Below are 14,185 nucleotides of genomic sequence, written 5' to 3' on the forward strand. Positions count from 1 at the left end.
TGTAATTTCCTCAAGTTCCGTATCAAGACGGTTTGGTGAACAAATCATAAGTGCACGATGCGTAAGAGCGCTGATGAGGTTTATTTTTCTAGACTGAGGGGCAAAAGAAAACCAATTAAGATAGAGCCCTGTAAATGTAGGTTTTCTATAAACAGAGGTCTCAAACGTAGTACCAACTTTAGAAACACGAACGTCGAGGAATGGGAGAGAGCTACAGTCTTCAACCTCCATAGTAAATTGTAAAGATGGATGCAGGTTGCAAAGAAGACGAAGAAACTGTTCAGCTTCACTCCGAGAGGGAAAGCATGCAAAAGTATCATCAACGTAGCGTGTGTAGAATGCTGGCTTAGTAATTTTGGAAAATAATTCGTTTTCCAAAAATCCAACGAAAATGTTGGCTAACGAAGGACCAAGAGGGCTACCCATAGATATCCCATCAATTTGACGGTACATAATATTGTTGAAACTAAAGGAGACTGATTTAGTAGCAAGTTCCATCAGTTCAACGAAAATTCGTTCAGGAAATTGTGGAGATTTTAAGGGGCCACGGTATAGATAGTCAGCACAAATACCAATGGTTTCATTCAAAGGTATATTAGTAAAAAGACTATTAATGTCAAAGGAAGCCAAGAACTCGGTATTTTTAGATAAAGGTAATTTTTGTATCTGAGATACGAATTGAAAAGAATCAGAGATACAATGGACTGAATAAAAAGAAAGCACAGGTTTAAGAAGATCAACCAGCCATTTACCAAGTTCGTGTTGTGCAGAACCCAGCATAGATAAAATGGGTCGCAAAGGAATGTTGGGTTTATGGACCTTAGGTAAACCGTACATTCTAGGCCTTTGAGAGCCAATGGGTCGGATTCTATCATAAATCTCTTTAGAAATAAATCCGCTCTTATGAAGTTGAAGAAATCTTTTCTGGATTTTTATTTCCATACGAAAAGTATCATCATGGCTTAAATCATCCAAACGGAGAAATTTACTTTTATCGTCCAAGATTTGTAACATTTTGGAGATATAATCCGTTTTGTTAAGTATAACAACGCCCGATCCTTTATCCGGGCGAGAAAGATAAATGTCGGGATTAGACCTAATTAATTTTGCCGCTTCAAAATGATTTTTCTGCCAAACAAAATCACTAGATTTAGTATTTATGGCAGAAAACCTCCGACCTAATTCGCCCAACTGAATTTTAACACTAGTTAATTCATCAGTAGAGATTTTTTTTTCCCACTGTTCTTCCAACTGTTACCAAAATTCCCTTCTTCCCTCATTCGTTTTCTTAGTTTTTAATTTATCATTCTGACGTTTCCTCTTAGAGGGTCAGACGATAAGGCCTTAAGGTAATTTTAATAATTTCACCTGCCCATTTCTTGTTTTTTTTTGGTATTTAAATTAAATGATGTTTCCTCTGAAATATATATATATATATATATATATATATATATAGAGAGAGAGAGAGAGAGAGAGAGAGAGAAAGAGAATGAGAGAGAAAATAAATGACAAAAGTTATATTCCAAAATTCATGATGTTGACCATCTTATAATTTATTCCTTTAATTCAGTTGGCTTATAATAAACTATAAGATCGTCAACATCATGAATTTTGGAATATAACTTTTTTATAATTTATTCTCTATATTGCTATGTAATTACGTTCAGTTTCTTAAATAAGGATTGATATATATTATAATATTATAAGAAAATATATTTATATATATATATATATATATATATATATATATATATATATATATATATATATATATATATACTAGCATGGGTGCCCGGTGTTGCTCGGGTGTTTGGAGGTGTATGAGCAAAAAGGAAAAAAACGGTCAATTTTTTTTTAACTTTGACCCCTATTATGACCCCTTAACCTTTATTGTTTTGGGCTCAAATCATGTTATTAAGTAAGATCCATGTCCAAGGAATCTATATCTAAAATTTTAAGTGTTTAGACCCCAGATTTTCGGAAGAGTTTGGTAGAGTTTTCAAAGGTAAAATCGTTGAACTTTAACCCCTTAACAGCCAAATTTCTAGCCGAAAACCTATTACGTAGATGTTCCCAAATTTCAGTACCCTGTATATCAAATTTTGAGTCTGTAGACTAAAAATTGAAAGAGTTATTGCGTAGGGAAATGTACACACAAAGATGCGTTCACTTTTATAGATATAATAGCATGGGTGCCCGGTGTTGCCCGGGTATTTGGAGGTGTATGCTGACCCCCCCCCCCAAAAAAAAAGATCAATTTTTTTAGCTTTGACCCCTATTATAACCCCTTAACATTTATTGTTTTGGGTTCAAATCAAGTTATTAAGTTAGATCCGTGTCCAAGGAACCTATATCGAAAATTTCAAATGTTTAGACCCCAAATTGGCGGAGGAGTTTGGTAGGGTTCTCAATGGACGAATCGTTGAACTTTAACCCCTTAACAGCGAAATTTCTGGCCGAAAACCGATCACATGGATTTTCCCAAATCTCAGTACCCTTATATCAAATTTCGCGTCTGTAGACTAAAAATTGACAGAGTTATTGCGTAGGAAAATGTACACAGACACACAGACAGACACACACATACACACTCACACACGTTGACTTTTATAGATATATAGATAGAGATACTTGCATTTCAGCCCGGCGTTGCCTGGGTGTTTGGATGTGTATGTTGAGCAAAAAAAAAAAAAAGTAGTAATAGGAAGGCAGGCTCGAACCCGTGCCGCAAAGGAGGAAAAGAACGGGGAAACACCTGACGTCTATGCTGTTACGACAACCGCCAAAACGGAAGTGACAAATTTAAGCTAGCCAATTGAAAAGAGAGGATGACTTTTAAAAATATCGTTGAAAAAAGCGACCCCCCCTGTAGAAATGTGCCCCGTTTAAAGTGAAACTATTGTTTTTAGCCAATTTTTCGATATTTGTCATCTGAAAGGTCGAACGTCAAAACGATACTGATCTTAAGAAATTCTGTCGCCTCTGTCGAAAGTGTTGGGCACACATGCAGACATACATACATACATACATACATACATACATACATACATACATACATTTATATATTGGTAACAAAAAATTTAGACCCAAACCGGTGAAAAAGCTTGCCCTATCTCTGAATACCCTTTTTGTCAAATTTCAAATGTTTAGACCAGAAATTGTCTGAGTAATTCGGTAGAGACCGCAGAGGTCAAATTTTTAAAAAATTTAACCCCTATTATGACCGCTTAACATTTATTGTTTTGGGCTCAAATCAAGTTATTAAGTTAGATCCATATCCAAGGAACCTATATCTAAAATTTCAAGTGTTTAGACCCCAAGTCGAACTTTGAACCTTAACAGCCAAATTTCCGGCCGAAAACCGATCACAAAGGTTTTCCCAAATCTCAGTACCCTGTATATCAAATTTTGAGTCTGTAGACTTAAAATTGACAGAGTTATTGCGTAGGGAGATGTACACAGACAGACAGACACTTTCACTTTTATAGATATATAGATAGATAAATTAATAGATTAAACATAAATATATATGGAAACAATTTTTTGTTTACTTTAAAGATTTTACGCAAATATTATGCAAGTATAAATCATGCAGAATATCTGCATGAATATAATTACACATAATAGTTAACTCTAGATGGTCATCCCATAAGAAAACCGAAAAAAAACTAATAGGGAATTAATTAAAATGAATGTTGAAAAGAATATGCAAATTAGCTAGATCTTTTGCTAGTGAATGCATTTTCACAACCCATATATAAGCAAATTGTATTTTCTTTTTAAATAAATAGAAAAGAGGTTTTTTTAATATGAATATCAAGAAAAACGAATTTATAGGAGTACAGAAGAAGATAGATTGGATGCAATATATAGTAATGATTTAAAAAGGTATAAAAAAGACTCATGCGCCACCACCGGGAATCGAAACCAAAACGTTTAGCTCACGATTTATTTTGCCTCTGCCGTGAATGACTGTGCTACGAAAACATGCTTACTGCAAGGCTAAAAATTAAAACATGAAGCAATAGCTACTACGTTATGCATTCATAATGCCGGCGTTGAACCTCCACCTGGCAAATTTTATTTTTTTAATTTTCACACTTTTGCACCGATTTTTCCGGGTTAAAACCCAAATATAAAGTTTTGCACGGATTCAAATACCTTATATATGAAGTTTTATGTCTGTAGACCAAAAACTGTAGGAGGAGTTTGGTAGGCAAAATTTGTTAAACAAAAATATATACGTATACGTAAATATATATGGAAATAATTTTGTGTTTACTATAAACTTTTTACACAAATATTATGCAAGTATAAATCATGTAGAACATGTGCATTAATATAATTACACGTAATAGTTAACTAAAGATGATCATCCCATTAGAAAACCGAAGCAACTAATAGGGAATTAATTAAAATGAATATTTAAAAGAATATGCACATTAGCTAGATCTTTTGCTAGTGAATGCAATTTTACAACCCATATATAAGAATATTTTCTTTTCTTTTTTTTTAAAGAGGGTTTTTAATATGAATATCAATACACACAAAGGAAAAACTAATTCTTAGGAGTAAAAAGAAGATATATATATATATATATATATATATATATATATATATATATATATATATATATATATATATATTATGCCTATAAAAATAATGCTAGAATGCAAAAATTGAAAAAGTACCAAGCATGTCGATATATAATTATGTTTAAAAATTCGATTAGTGGAATAGAACGCTAGTTGGTCAAAAATTGAATTATATAAAGCCGTGTAAGTTTTTACAGTTAGTAAAGCAGCAACTATGATAAAAATGTAAACACAACTAGTAGCGTGACTCGAAAACTGTCTATAATGACTAGTGTTTAAATAACAAAATAACATCTATGTTATATATATATATATATATATATATATATATATATATATATATATATATATATATATATATATATATATATGAAACAGCGCTAACCCTTTGCGGGTTAAACCGGCATCCTCAAAAGGAGGAAGTTCCATGGAAGTATGGAATTACAAGCGGTCCCCAGTCGCATGTATATCCTCGTTAAGGAAGATGACGATATTAGGTTTTTGCAACTCTTTCAGAGAGTTGTCGACGTCCGCCTACATACGAGAGGCGTGCAATAAGTAATGCCCCTGACCCACTTCCCATAGCAGTAGAGCAACGAAACTTGGCACAGTTATTAGGCGTTCTCTACATAGGAACCACCCAGAGTTATGCATTTCTCACATCGTTTGATGCAGCTCTGGAGACCGTTTTTGTAGAACACCCCAGGTTGGTCCTCCAACCACGACGTGACTTCAGAAATCAAGGCTGCATCATCTGGAAAACGCTTTCCTTTCAAAAACAACTTCATGGCTGGAAAGAGGTGAAAGTCAGAGAGGGCAAGGTCAGGAGAGTAGGGAGGATGGGGGAGGATTTCATAACCACACGCCCGTGCTTCTGATTTGGCGACATGCGAGTTGTGGACCGGAGCGTTGTCCTGCAGGAGGAGGGTACCTTTGCTGATCTTGACCCGCTTCTTGATTTTGATAGCTTCCCTTAATTTCCTCAAAAGTGAAGCATAATAGGCTCCTGTAATTGTGGTACCCTTTGCCAGGAAATCTGTCATCACTACTCCGGCCTGGTCCCAGAAGACTGTGAGCATGACCTTGCCAGCGGAGGGCTGCACCCTTGCCTACTTTGGAGATGGTGAGTCCAATTGCTTTCACTGCATTGACTGGGCTTTGGTCTCTGAATCATAGTGATGGGTCCAGGTTTCATCCTGTGTCATCAGTCTTTTGAAAAACCTTGACTCATCTTCTTGGCGCATCTCCAAATTCATCCTCGAGCAGTCGACGCGTTCTCGCTTCTGGAATGGTGTGAGCAACCTGGGAATCCATCTGGCAGACACCTTATTCATATGCAAATGGTCATGAATGATAGTTTCCACAGAAACTGTACTAATGTTGACATCTTGGGCTATTTGGCGAATAGTAATGCGCCGATCCTCAAAAATGGCAGCCTCAATGGCAGAAGGGGGCGACCAGGTCTGGGAGCTGTTTCCACAGACTTCCGGCCATGTTTGAATTCACGGTGCCAGTGTTTTACGAGGTCATATGGTCGGACATTATCACCATGAGTTTTTTTCGTTTCATCAAAAGTCTCCTTTCAAATACAAAAACCGGATCACTGCTCGACATTCAACAGGCTCCATTTCACACCTGACTCAGTTCAAACAAATTGAAAATTGAATTATAAAAAAATAACTGCGAATCTTAAAACCTATCTCCGGTACTGTGGCGTTAGAATGTTAGCTGGTTGAACAACTGTAAACATAAGCTGAAGGTATAAATAGTTGCTTTTAAAATCTAGAAAAAATAACAAATGTTGAGAAGAATTAATGAAATAATAATTTGAAACATTAATTAATAAATACAACAAATAGAATTATTAAAACATTTGCTGCTAAAAAACTCAAGCCCGAATTACCGGAAGTCTGAAAAAGATGAAACACATGCAATAGAAAAAAAGATGCGGACTATATACTACTACAAAATTTGATGGATGCACTACAAGGAAAGTATATTGCAAAGTAGTCTAAAATACAGATACCGCCCGTTTGATAGCCCATATATATATATATATATATATATATATATATATATATATATATATATATATATATATATATATATATTATGTATGTATGTATGTTTGTATATATGTATGTTAAAAAGATAGAAAAAAATAAATACCGCCGTGTAAATAAGAAAAGTCCTACATGTAGGCTGTGAAACGTTTTTAAAAATTGGCTCTTTCTACGCGCTGATGAAGCCCAGTTGGGCAAAATAATAATTGATGAACTGTAATATACTTGTACACCAACACAGAGGGCTGAAACAATTATATGCAAGCTGTTACTAGTAAAAGACAAAATTTTTGAAAATGAGGAAATAGCTGTGTGTATAGTCTTGGTAACTTTAAGAACTATACATACATACATACACATACATACATACATATAATTTATATATATATATTTATATATATATATATTTATATATATATATTTATATATATATTTATATATATACATATATATTTATATATATGTATATATATGTATATATATATATGTATAGCTGTTACCAGTAAAAGACAAACATTTTGAAAGTGAGGAAATAGCTGTGTGTATAGTCTTGGTAACTTTAAGAACTATACATATATGATGATTGCAACGTCTTGTCAGACGAGTGCCACTCCCTCAGACATTTAAAATCCATGAGCCCAAATGCCTGAGGGAGTATCTATACAAAGATGATGTTACAGAGTCTTAGCTTTGTACGACAGCTAAGTCTCTCTCTCGGTTCAAAATGTTGAGATCCAGCAACAAGCAAGAGCAAGATAGCCAGCAACAAATTAAACTGCAGACCAGCTTAATGCGGGTACTGGTCTCCCGCTTTATGGTTTTTTTAAATCAGAGGTTTGCTTCTCCTAGGAAGGTTGCCTTCACCACGGCTTACGGGAGCCCTCTCCACCCCAATACACATACACACACACAAATATACACGGTGCTAGTTGGCCGTTGACCCAGAAAAGGAGTTCATTCACCCTTTGGAATATATATATATAAATATATATAAATATATATATATAAATTATATGTATGTATGTATATATGTCTGTGTGTGTATGTATGTATGTATGTATATATACATATATACATACACACACAGACATATATACATATATACATACATACATATAATTTATATATACATATTTATATATATTTATATATATATTTATATATATATATATTTATATATATATATATTTATATATTTATATATATATATTTATATATGTACATATATGTATATATATACGTATGTATATATATGTATACATATGTATATATAAATATATATATATGTATATATACATATATATATATTTATATATATGTATATATATGTATATATATGTATATATATGTATATATATACATATATGCATATATATATATATATATATATATATATATTACTTATGTTTTACTTATTTTTAATCATTCCTAAATAGTAATATTAAATCCATTACTATTTACTAATTTATATTAATATATGTTACTATTTATTATCGATTCAATTAATACTATTATTTTTCCTAAATTTATAGGTAAATTTTGATATTTTTTATTTTTTTCGTTTTTCGATTTTCACTTAGCACCAACTATTAATAATTAATTATGCATAATGATTCATCTTGTTTTTTTCTTTTTCTTATTTTCAGCCGCAGTTCTTGGTTGAGTCTGGCAAATGCCCCATCAATGACTGACAGCCGATTGTACCTGCATCTTACCATAAACAAATCTAACGAATTAAAGTTTATTTTTACTATTTTTCTGTACAATGAAGGTGAATTTGTTTGTTCCTGAACAGTCAGTATATATATGCCTAGCAGTCTGATGAGGCCGCTCGGTCGGTGGAAATAAATTTATTACTGTCTTCAATATGGATTGTTGAGTTTTTCCTACCTCACTATTATCATCGTTATATTGCTCTATATTTGTCATGAGGCTCTTCATTCGGATTTACCTTTTAGTATAGTTCGCCAAAACTATCTTAACTCTAAGTCACTTCGATCTATCGATTGTTACATAGATTAAGTAATAAAATAAACTTATGTTTAGCAGTATACCTGCAGTCCCATGGTTATATCCGATAATCCGTCAGGTAACATAGTGTATATATATATATATATATATATATATATATATATATATATATATATATATATATAGTATTAAGTTGTCCTCATTGCATGATCGAAACATTTGTGTTTTATTTTCGTTGCCTAATGACTATGTAAAGTAAAAACTTTACCTGAGGACTTCCTCGGGGATGACACAGGACCGTTTATCAATGACTTATAGGCCATAAGTATATTTTATAGTATGACAAAGTTATACTCATGTGTTGAGCACTGATTAAATACTTACATAATATATTATAATATATATGCATAACATTAAGAACATTATAAACGTTTATATATTTTTATTTGTTTCCTATTTCACTGATATATGAATTTGAAACTGTAAAATATCTACATATATGAGTATTTTATATATATATATATATATAAATATATATATACATATATTTATATATATACATATATTTATATATATACATATATTTATATATATACATATAAATATATGTATATATATATTTATATATATACATATATTTATATATATATATATTTATATATATACATATATTTATATATATATACATATATTTATATATATACATATATTTATATATATATATACATATATTTATATATATATACATATATTTATATATATATATACATATATTTATATATATATATATATATATATATATTAAATTAATCGTCACAAAGTTAGAACTTATTATCTAATACGAGTAAGGGAGGCGTACTTGGTTCACAGTAATGACAACATATATTATATTCATAATTTAATACCCACAAGTTATACATGTGTATGTATATTTATATATATATATATATATATATATATATATATGTGTGTGTGTGTGTATGTATATATATGTGTGTGTGTGTGTGTGTGTGTGTGTGTGTGTGTGTGTGTGTGTGTGTGTGTGTGTGTGTGTGTGTGTGTGTGTGTGAATGTATCTTATACATATTATAAATATATATGCTCTTGGATTAATTCCTAAATATATTATTACATTGTTACTTACGTAATTGTAATCTTTAACTCAATTAAGATGCTTTAATTTCCAATAATAGATAAGACTCACTGTACTGTATGCGATAGTAATGCTAGTATTCTATGGAACCGCATATCATTCTCAATATTTAACCAATTATTCTTATTAAGAAATCATTTTTAAAACAAGTAAAATAAAAAAGGGGGAGATTAAAAAAGAAAATAAAAAATCTATTATTGAAAAAGGTTCATTTGTCTCGAAGAGGGACTGGTATATTAAAAGTTCATCCATCTCTGCCTTTACGAAAAGAAGGAGATTACTCGACCAACCACCATGTCACATGATCAATGGATATACTGTACTTTGACCACAACATTATGTTAATAAATCTATCTTCATACGACGCCTCTTTTGTTGTTTCTATTGAATGAGTATATTTATTTTATTTATCTGGGTATTTCTTCTTAAAACCGGTGATTTAATTTCAACATTTTTATCATAACAGCATGGCTACTTAACATTGCCCAGTCGCATGAACAACAAAATATAGAAGAATAAAAGTGTAACACCTTTTTAAGTAAAAATACTCATCCGTCTATCTTTATCCATTATCTCCATCTAACTCTTGACCTTATTTCTCTTCCTCTTTCTCTCTCTCTCTCTCTCTCTTTCTCTCTCTCTCTCTCTCCTCCTAACTCTTTCCTTATCTTCCCGCTGACTCAGTCAAGAAGGGCTTCACTTCCTCAAACCGAGGATAAAACAGATACTGCACTTTGATACCAGTACGGAGCCCAAGTAAATGTATTTGTCACACCGAAGTTCGACAGAAAAAAGGTGCCGAGAGTTGAACAATTATATTTTTGTGGATGCGTCGTGTAGTTTCTGATTTATAGCTAAAACCACGCCCACTCACGGGCAAACAGAGAACCGCACTTTATTTAATTGATAAAATAAATGGTCGTGTAACAAAAAAGGAAGAAGTGAAAAATGTGTAAACAATCTAAAGAGTGACGACATCAAAACTGTTTGTAAGTAACTCCTGCTGGGAAGTGTGTCAAATTAAACATAATAAAATGCATTCCTGGGTATAAATACTTAGAATAAGTTGATCTCTCTCTCTTCCTCTCTCTCTCTCTCGCTCTCTCTCTCTCTCTCTCGCTCTCTCTATCTATCTATCTCTTTATATATATATATATATATTTATTTATATATATATATATATATATATATATATATATAGTCTTTGAAGTTTTTAACCTTTAAAACTCTACAAAAAAATATTTTTTATCATTCGTTAGAAAACCATCTAGTCAGTAAGTCATTTCATCACCTGCAATCACTGCATCAACTCGCTCTCGAATTTACTATAATGCCAATAATAATAAGTTAGAAACTGATGGTATAAAATCTGTTAATTTTAAAGTAACGTTAGCTATTCTCAAAAACTCTGACATAATGGTTCCATAAAACATAAAAACAGGGCAGGTGCTATCTTTATGCGGCATACGTACTATTTTAAAGGGGAAAGCGTTTCTTTTATCAAATATTTTATAAAGAAAAATCCCATCCTCAATTTTTATATCTAAATCCAGAAATGTAGCCTGTTGTCCTCTATGTTCACAATTCAATTTTAATTCGTTTGGATATATAAGATGTTTTTTTTTTCGAATTCATCATTATCTTTTATACATATAAGGTCATCTATAAATCTCTACACCCCTGAAAGTTATATGTTTTAGATAGATCTGTTTTTAATAGTGATGACATATATATATATACTCGAGTCTATGTAAATACAAATTTGCCCAAAATGGTGCAGGATCCAATCCCATTGGGATACCTATCGTTTGGAGTAATATTTTATTTCCTATTTAAAAATAGCATTCTTTAATAAGATGACTTACAAGTATTTTTAGAATACCTTTAGAAACACTAGTTTTGATATTTTTATTTTTAAACCAGAAAGCTTTAGAGTTTGAAAAGTCTATATATTTACCTTTTCCACCTTCAAAAGCTAAATCTACAGTATCATTTAATTCTTTTATAAGTTTTTCGTGCGGAATTTTAGTATATAGCGTATTAAAATCATAAGTAGCTATAGATTTTGCTTTTATTCTGGAATTTATTTTATCTAATTTTTCTTTCACTGATTGGGAATTATTTACTACCCAAAATAGAGTTATATTACTATAGATTTTACTTTTCAGGTGAAAATTATTTATTTGATTTATAATTAATTTAAATATTTTGGATATAGCTTTACTTAAAGGTTTAGTGATGCACGTCTTTGAACCTACAATAAATCTAGCACTAACTGGATTTTTATGCATTTTAGGTATCCAATACATACATGGAATATTTTTGTGTTTGTCTTCTAACTTTAATCCTGCTTTTTACCTAATAATACTATTATTCAAAATAATGCTATCTAAATTACTATTACTTACTTTATAAGTATCCGAAACGTTACCCATATATATATATATATATATATATATATATATATATATATATATATATATATATATATATATATATATATATACCCAATTATTATAATAATACTTTCTTTTAATACCTAAGACACTAGTGTTTCAGCCTTTTAGGAATCATCAGTGCAGAATGGGATGATTACTACCGGTCAGAAACCATCACTGACTCCATTAGCAAGGAACAAACCCCACTGCCAATCTCAACCGCGAGAAATATCGTTGAAATTTTAACATTTACTTTTTTTAAATGTCGTAACATCCAGACATAGTGATCTAATGATCAATGCACGTGAGCTTAGGTGACCGACTTTCTATTTCAACTTTACAGTGCTCAACAATAAGAACAAAATTTCTTAAAGGTGCTGAAATAATTATTACAATAATAATTTTTTAATACCTACAGACGCTAGTGTTTCATTCCTTTTTTTTTTTATACCCCCAAATATATATATATCTACAGACACTAGTGTTTCACCCTTGTGTTTTGTACCGCAAACCGTATATATATATATATATATATATATATATATATATATATATATATATATATATACGGTTTATATATATATGGTTTATATATATACGGTTTATATATATATATATATATGGTTTATATATATATATGGTTTATATATATATATGGTTTATATATATATATATATATATATATATGGTTTATATATATATATATATATATATATATATATATATATATATATATATATATATATATATATATATATATATATATATATATGGGAGTAGAAAATGAATCCACAAATACTACATATTGGAAAATATAGAATGAGTCATTTATTTAATAAGGGTATACATACAAGTTTGGGGGGGATAAAGGGAACTCTTTATACCAAGCTATTTCGAAGCCTAATGCCTCTCATCAGAAGAGTATACTTCTCGTTGGAACGAAATAAATAAATAAAAAATTTTGATGTTGTTAGGGGAAAATATATTGAATTCTAAGATAAAGGAGGAGCATACTGTATAAAGTGTAGTGTGAAAAGGAGTATAGGGTTTCTATTATAGTTTAAATTATGTAAGTAGTTTATTATTTAATATTCATGGGGAGGTATAGGGTAGTTGGGTTGTGGTTCTATTTTATCCTTATGTAAGGTGTATAGTGTCTATGTAGGGATTTATGCTAAAGGTTTTTATCGACAGCGGTAATCGAGACAACAACAGCACTTAGAGACTGTGTATTTTTTTAGGCGTAATATTATGATAAATTTGATTCTTCTTCATATTCCTCCCCCTAACAACATCAAAAAAATTTTATTTCTTTCTTTTCTGATGATTCCCTCGCTAGACGTCACATCCCCATTATGTTACCTAGCACCTTATCTACTCTTCTGATGAGAGGCATTAGGATTAGAAATAGCTTGGTATAAAGAGTCCCCTTTATCCCCCCAAAATTGTATGCATATCCTTATTAAATAAATGACTCATTCTATATTTTCCAATATATAGTTTTTGTGAATTCATTTTTCACTCCTATTGTCTCCTATTGAAATTTGTTGAGCTTTATATTAGCCCGATAAGTCTCCTCTTATAGAATTGAATTTACTCTCTTCTTCTATTTACCTCGTGTACATATGTATGTATATATATATATATATATATATATATATATATATATATATATATATACGGTTTGCGGTACACACACACACACACACATATATATATATATATATATATATATATATATATATATAGTTGGAGGTTCAAAATGTATAAACACATTTGAACATGAGCGTAAATCTCTCTAGAGCTCTTTCAACTATCATCTTATCAGTAGAAAAGTCGATAGCAATGAAAAATAATATTAATAGCAAGAATAAAAAGCAATGGGGGATTTTCCTTTTTAATTGAAGGCGCTAAAAGACGATTAAAATAAACAAATTAATTCAATAAACGATTATAAGACGATTT

The 14,185-nt window shown here is 30.7% G+C and overlaps 1 long non-coding RNA gene across 2 annotated transcripts in view; it reads left to right on the forward strand.

Moving 5' to 3' along the window:
* The window catches only part of LOC145277014 (uncharacterized), a 62,964-nt gene extending 54,440 nt beyond the window's left edge, over nt 1-8,524 (forward strand). For both annotated transcript variants that reach the window (XR_013868081.1, XR_013868080.1), the window contains one exon: nt 8,305-8,524. This is a non-coding gene — a long non-coding RNA (uncharacterized LOC145277014). The remainder of the gene's footprint in view (nt 1-8,304) is intronic.
* Nucleotides 8,525-14,185: the final 5,661 nt, after the last annotated feature.

The sequence above is a fragment of the Euprymna scolopes genome, chromosome 5 (genome assembly GCF_053919585.1).
Source record: "Euprymna scolopes isolate OS-2025 chromosome 5, ASM5391958v1, whole genome shotgun sequence".
In the NCBI taxonomy this organism is placed as follows: Eukaryota; Metazoa; Mollusca; class Cephalopoda; order Sepiida; family Sepiolidae; genus Euprymna; species Euprymna scolopes.